General features: G+C 37.7%; 1 non-coding gene across 1 annotated transcript; it reads right to left on the reverse strand.

Annotated features, from left to right (window-relative positions):
- Positions 1-7,588: 7,588 nt before the first annotated feature.
- Positions 7,589-7,661, reverse strand: TRNAC-GCA (transfer RNA cysteine (anticodon GCA)). The gene has a single exon. It is a non-coding gene; the product is annotated as a tRNA-Cys (tRNA).
- Positions 7,662-8,002: the final 341 nt, after the last annotated feature.

Here is an 8,002-nt window from a genome sequence, read left to right on the forward strand (position 1 = left end):
AGTTAAAGCATACTCGTTTAGGTTAGTGCTTTATAGTCATGATGATTATTACTGAATTAATTTGATTATAACAAAAACACTAACAAATAGCTTACATGAATCGAGTGAGTGCTAGGCATTATGTCAATTGTACGTTATTGGATGTGTTGCTTATCATAGGCTTATGAGTCTCAGACACTTTTCTATTGTTTTTTTTTTGAGGTAGAACATGCCCTTATAAAGAAGCAGCACAGATTTACATTATTTTTACCAGACTTTCCTCCCAAAACTGTATTTTCAACTTCTATTCTTGATGGTTAGGTTTTTCTATACCTAGTTTGAAAGTGAAAGTGTTAAGTTGCTCATTTGTGTTCAACTTTTTGGGACCCCATGGGCTGTAGCCCACCAGGCTTCTCTGTCCATGGACTTCTCCAGGGAAGAACACTGGGGTGGGCTGTCATTCACTTCTCCATGGGGTCACAGACAGTCGGACACGACTGAGAGACTTTCACTTCACTTCTTCAGTGGAACATCCTGACACAGGGACTGAACCCGTGTGTCCTGCCTTGTAGGTGGATTCTTTACCGTCTGAGCCACAGTTTGGATATGTGCAAAATGATGCTTACTTTGCACTGCAACCAGCTTAATTTTTCTTTTGTCATCCCCTTATTTATGGGTTGGATGGGGTGGCGTGGGGATGACTGTTTATTCCTACTGCAGAGGCCAAAGTCTTCAAAGAATGGCTGCTGTCTAGAAAAGAGAGGAAAGAAAAGAAAGTGAAGTTGTTCAGTTGTGTCTGACTCTTGCAACCCCAAGGACTATAGCCCACCAGGCTCCTTCATCCATGGAATTTTCCTAGCAAGAGTACTGGAGTGGGTTGCCATTTCATTCTTATCACTGACAATACCAAAGACTTGGGATTCTCTTTAGGATCTCAAAAGTTTATCTAATTTGATGTTTGGCTTAGATTGTGCATATCGACATTTTCCAAGATGTAGTATATATATTTGTCCATGTCTTCTTTTATCAATCCCCAAATCTTGTCATTATCAATACATTTTTGGAAAATATCTAGGTATAGTCAGTGTAGATACTAATTCTGCCTCTCCATGTTGGCAGCATATAACTAACATGACCTGATCTGTTTTTCAGTCTAGTGGGATACTCTTTACATCATCTATAGAAATCAGGTCTGGCCAAATCTTAACCAATCAACGTGAAAGATGTAAATTATTAAATCATAGATTTGTGAGAGCTTTGGGAACATTAGGTCCAATCTAGTCAATGTTATTTATTTTACAAAGGTAGAAATATAGTTTAAAATGGCAAAATGACTTTCTTGTTGAAGGATGCATAGTGTCAATTTCATTAATAATAACCTGTTATGGCTGTTTTGCATTGTTGCATGGCAGAAGCCAACACAATATTGCAAATTTTTTATTCCAAAAAAACCAAAAACCCTAAAAGCTAATAGTATGCTTGTTGTTTCAAGTTCTTTATGTATGGGGACACATTTTATTTTGTACATCTAAAATAAACTTTTGAATTTTTTTTATTGATACAGTATATTAGTTCACATTCTATTTACAGAGGTTTAAAATCTTTTAAATTTAGCACTATATTCTTTATGGGTATAATTATCAAAATTAAGCTATAGCATTTAACACTAAGCTATTTTTTTTAATTCTATTGATTTCCCTGAAATGAACATTGACTTCATGTTGCTAAGGAACCAGACTTTTGCACAAAACATAATATAGCATTGATGTCACAATAAACCACTAAAGTGGAAATCTTTAAATCTGACATCTTGAGAGTAAGCAGTCTGCAATAATTAAAATGAATTCAACATTATTCTAAGCATGTACACATGCAGTTTAGAAATACATTTCTGCTGGCAAGGTCTCGTTTTGTGTATCAACTTTATTCAAAGTCAATGTAAAATATTTTATCATGTGCTTCTATGCAATTTATAATTTTACAATCCCAACTTACTATACATTTAATTTGAAAAATTATAAAAATGCAGCAGTAATTATGGTTAAAAATAAAATAATTTAAAAATTAAGTAAATTTTTATTCTGGATGATCTTCATATTACTTTTTACTTAAAAAAAGTAAAACTTGAATTATATGATTTATGTTCTATTTCCCTAGCTCAAATTTTCCTAGTAAAAATAAGAGATGGTTCAGATATTTTGAGAGCACACTGTCTTAAACCATTAGCAATGAACACTTTTTCTAATTATGGATCAACTTAAGAAAAATAGACTTTATAGTTCATAAGAAACACTGCATTATTACTAGTAATATTTGTAAGCCGCTGAAATGTTACTTCTTTCGTATTTTTTTCCATACTGAGGAGACTCCAGGGTCTAATTATTTACCAAAGGTGAGGTCCAGCTGCTGGCCACTCAAAGGGCGTCACAGAGGCAGGGTGGGTAGAAGGGACGCTGGCCGTGTTTTGGAGGCCAGCAGTCCAGGCAGCGGGCAGTGGGAGGGCGGGCTCCGGCACAGAGGCCGGCTCCCTCAGCACTGCCCGTCGGCAGGCTAGAGCTTCACAGACAGGGAGGGAGCTGAATGCAGAAACGGCAGTGAGCTCTGACACGTCTTGAAATCGGTCCCCTGGTGCTCTGACCAGTGACGCCTTTTTTAAGTACAGCTAATCCTCGGTTCCAGGGCTGGCCTGTTCGCCTGTCTCTGAGGGCAGTTCTGGGAAGTGCAGCGGCTTATGTCACGGCTGGGCCTCGAGGGCGCCAGTGGCAGGGAAGCTGCCTGCGATGCAGGAGACGTGAGCCGCGGGAGGGGGCACGGCGACCACCGCGCATCCCTGCCGGGAGAAGCCCGCGGACGGAGCACCGGCGGCGAAGACTCAGACCCGACTGAAGCGGCTTGGCGGCCACACACGTCGCGGCTACAGCCTGGCCATCATTCAGCTGACTTCCACCAAGGGAGGGTATAGTGTCTGTGAGCCAGCTCACAAGATGCGGCTCGTATTACCTGTGGGTCTTGACGAGGAACCAAAGATCCTTGACTTCATTTACTAACTAAACTATTGTCTTGTCCTGTTTAACTGCTTTTGTTTCTGCATTTTCTCACTTCCTTGATTAAGCTCACCCTTTTTTTTCCCCCCACAGACAAAAACCAGGCAGAGGACATGGTGTGGGGGCAAGGATCATAAGGTCCTTCTCCTTTTCATAATCATAAAATTAACAGTTCTGGAAATCAGGAACCATTGCATCTGAGTTCATATATTTTGATATATTTAATCCTGCTTTTCATTGAAGGTTTTGGTTGATAGGTCTGGCTTTCAGGACCACAGCAGATTTTATTTATATACATATTTTCTTGTAGCTTTTATCACATTCAGCACTGAATGATTACAGGAAATCTTTCTTTCTGTTTGCAGTGTAATGTTTTGAAGACAGTGAAATGATTTATTCATCTCAACATGTTTGCATAGTATAATCTGCTGTAATATCATGGTCATTATGCTTGTATTGTAAATATAGGGGGATTGTATTATTTCTGTTGTATCAGAAATGTTCTTAACATAGCTTTTGTAATTGAGGTAAGACAGTGCTATGTGTGTGTATGGATGGGGATGTTTTTTGATACTATTGCTTTTATCCTTGGATCATCATTATAGTGAAAATATAAAAACTAAATGACCCGATCAAATCAACTTAACATTTAAAATATGCTATGATAGTTACAGAATATTTGTTAAAAGTGTATATTCAATGACATACATACACAATTCATTTAGGAAAAAAATAAATTATATTTCTCAAACAACAGACTTACTATCAGAACATGAGGTAATTCAACACAAACCACTTACACATCTCTTCTCTTGGATATTTTACAAAACTTAGTCCATGTGTTTTTCCTTCCAAATGATCATTGTTTCCAAGATGCGAGTGAACATATTAAGAAACCCTTGAAAAGTCCTTAAAAGGGAATTTTTTAAAAAATTATTGTAGTATTTGGGTACTTTCAGGTTTAAGAACAACGTTAAAAGAAATAGTCTTGGCCACTTAGTAAATCCGTTTACAGTCACACTGCCTCCTTGCGTCCCTGGAAGCTTGCGCTCACTGACCGCCTCCTCCCCTGTGCCGCGCCTGCCCTTCTCCGTGGTGTCTCTCTGGCATCGCTCTGCCCTTGCCTCTGGGGGAACCAGGTCACGATGGAAACTACAGAACTCAGAGTGGCGCGGAAGAAACGCTGCTCTTAGCAGATAGACTGTCCCATGTTTATTAGCTACATAACACTGGGCATGCTAACAAATACTCTCCAATCCGCTCCATATTCTCAGTTGCAAAATAAAAATTATAAAATAAACAATACCTATTGGTAAATTGGGTGTAAAGACTGGGGGAAAATGTTTTGCATATAATTAAATGCAACAAGCAATATCTGTGTGATGATGACAATGATCTGTGTTGAAAGAAGGCCCCCTAGTAAAATCAAAGTTGTGAAATGTTGGCATTAATACCTGTGTGAAGGATTAAATTAGAAAAAGAAAAAACCAAATTACTAAAAAAAATTAAGATAAGATCATTCTAGACTGATTTTAAACCACAGTTTTCTTTCCCATTCTAAAAAAGAAAAGATAATTAAGTAATGCTCCACAGGTTATCAGAGATAAGGTGCTCAGCAAGTTTTAATTAAGCTATTCCAATTATGGGAACAGTGCACTAGGATGCAGACATTTTATCTTTACCTAAGAGCTAAGGACCATTTCCATTTAGTACAAAGCTATACTATCTTTACCTTTTCTACAATGATATCAGTTAATCTATTGCTTTAAAAGAATATGTGTTAAAAACAGTCGTTACATTAATGATATCAAAATTATAGAAATTTTGAGGGTGGATAGTATGTTTGGGTGGAAGGATGTCTTGAAGGAAAGAATAAGATACTTTCAAACATTTTAAAATTAACAAAAAAAGAAGAGAATTTTTTCTACTCCAAAGAGAGTTCTGCCTTTTAGTGACTAGTTCATACTTGTTAAGATCAAAGTGCACTTTGAGTGAGTACGAATAGAAAAAAAAAAAAAAGAAAAGAGGAGAGCACAGCCCCAAACTAGCATTTGTTTTTAGTATTTTGCTCTCTGAAAATATTCTTTTTACCCTTATATTAGGTTTTGAAGTCTGTTTCTGTAGATGCCACTCCATCGGGCAATAGCTTGAACTTTGTTTTTAAACATAAAACAGCCTATAGGGGTATAAACAACTTAAAATAGCTACATAACAATTTTAAATATAAGGGATGTTTACAAGGTAACCCCTTGGTCATCAGCCAGAAAAGCTCATGACCTTGTTCTTTGACGGTTTGCCTGTATCATTCTCAGATGAGCAGGCACTGTGACTCGCTCCTTCCCTCTGTCCTTCCTTCCCTTCTTTCCTGTGTGAGCTTCCTGGAACTGCTGTGTAAAATACTACCAACTTGAGGGATTAAAACAGAACAGGTTGTTTTCTCTTGTAAGAGTTTAGAGGACTGAAGTCCTAAAACAGTCTCTCTGGTCTAATGTCAATGTTAGGGCAGGGCTTGTTCCTTCTGTAAGTTCTAGGAGACAGAATCCTTCCTTGAGTTTGTTTAGCCTACCATACTTTCTTTCTTTGTTATCTTTGTTTTCAGTTTGCAAGTTGTTTGCACAGGAAAATAAATGGCATCGTTTGCAGTTTTAGATAATAAAGTTGAAACTTCTCACCAGCAAAGATTCAACTTCAGAGAAGTTTGAGGACAACTGAAATGGTACACAGTTCAGTTCAGTTCAGTCGCTCAGTCATGTCTGACTCTTTGCAACCCCATGAACTGCAGTGCGCCAGGCCTCCCTGTCCATCACTAACCCCCAGAGTTTACCCAAACTCATGCCCATCGAGTCAGTGATGCCATCCAGCCATCTCATCCTTTGTCGTCCCCTTCTCCTCCTGCCCCCAATCCCTCCCAGCATCAGGGTCTTTTCAAATGAGTCAGCTCTTTGCATGAGGTGGCCAAAGTACTGGAGTTTCAGCTTCAGCATCAGTCCTTCCAATGAACACCCAGGACTGATCTCCTTTAGGATGGACTGGTTGGATCTCCTTGCAGTCCAAGGGACTCTCAAGAGTCTTCTCCAACACCACAGTTCAAAAGCATCAATGCTTCGGTGCTCAGCTTTCTTTATAGTCCAACTCTCACATCCATACAGTAGCCTATGTGAAAAAACTACCGGATAAATTCTTCAGTACACTTTCAGAGATGATGATAACAGGTTTTTATATGTGGATAATGCCTTAAATATATGCATAGGATTACATGAATTTCATGTGATACAACAATGAGGTAGATTGACTATGGAGTCTTCCTTATCAGAAAATTAAGGTCACATGAGGCTTGACTGTCTTGCAGGTGTTTAGACAACCTGGGTAGTACCACTAAGTTTGCAAGTAAAGTACTGGCCTGTCTCCTTACTAAGGGCTTTTTATTAATGCATTTAAAGAATTGGGCTGCGAAGAGTATAGGCGTTTCTTCTCCAACATGCATGAGAACCATAAATGAATGTAACAATGCAGGCTTTAGAAATATACTCCTTGTTTCCATTAGGAATCTAAGTTACTACAATGCTTAGAATTTTCATCATATTTCAAATTATTTTATTTACTCTAAAGAGCTTGACTTTTGCTCTGCCTAATTTGTATGTTTTTAAAAAACTCAGAGGTACATATTTTATAACTCTCCAAATAGTTTAACAGAAGATAAAAATGATTCAATTGTGATCCCATCATTTTTTCCTAAGTCTTCTCATGATTACTTCATATATTTTCTATGTTTTTTTAACAAGTAATTTTGTTTTGTTTCTAGGTCACCGAAGATGGTAAGCTTATACTTTGAGGTACCTGTTAAAGGCACGTGTGGGAATAAGCTCATTTCATAGATCTAGGGACTGTAATACCACTCCTAATGGTGACACTCTTGTCCCCTGAACAAATATGTCATGATTCAAAATTCAACTACAAGGTCACTTTCTAAGGGAAACCTTCTTTAATGTCCCTGACCAGCCATGTCCTACTTCTCTTTGTTTTTGTAACACATCATAGTTCTTCGCAGGACATCAGCATTTTAATAACAGTTTGTGTAAAATTTTATTCATCTTTGACTTGCTCACAAGTATGTGTGACTCAAGGAAGGCTAAAAAATAAACATTTATTAAGTAAATAGACTAATTTTGCCTCAGTTTAATTATAACTGCCCCAATTTTTCTTACCATGATTTTCTAAACAATTAGGCATTCATGTCCATTGGACAGGATTCACACATTTATGCATTTAATATAATATCAGTATTTAAAATTTTATAACATGCAAAATTTTCCCAGTAACTATACTAATCCCTCAATAAAATTATTTGACATGATACAAGGATAAAATATTCCAATAAAACATTGAATATGAAAAAATGTAACAAACTTTAACTCATTCTATATTGAAAGTGAAAGTGAAGTCGCTCAGTCGTATCTGACTGTTTGTGACCCCATGGACTGCATGTAGCCTACCAGGCTCCTCAGTCCGTGGAATTTTCCAGGCAAGAGTACTGGAGTGGGTTGCCATTTCCTTCTCCAGGGGATCTTCCCAACCCAGGGATCGAACCTGGGTCTCCTGCATTGCAGGCAGACACTTTACCATCTAAGCCACTGGGGAAGCCCAGTTCTATATTGACAAGAATCAAAAAAGGAAGAACACTAATAGATATGAAAAGGAATAACTTTTAGATCAGGTAAGACATCTAATACACAGAAAAATTCAGTCTTATTTCATGTACAGCAATTATTATTCAGTATAATCAAAATATATGATTGGTTGTATTTTTAGAAGACTTTATTCCCTTTTCCTATTATAAAGGAAAAATTACATAGTTCTTACTGGTCAAGAAAAACTAGTTTATGTGGCTCAGCTGGTAAAGAATCTGCCTGCAATGCAGGAGACCTGGGTTCAATCCCTGTGTTCAGAATATCCTGTGGAGAAGGGAAACGCTACCCACC

Source organism: Odocoileus virginianus, chromosome 21, assembly GCF_023699985.2.
Source record: "Odocoileus virginianus isolate 20LAN1187 ecotype Illinois chromosome 21, Ovbor_1.2, whole genome shotgun sequence".
NCBI classification, from domain to species: Eukaryota; Metazoa; Chordata; class Mammalia; order Artiodactyla; family Cervidae; genus Odocoileus; species Odocoileus virginianus.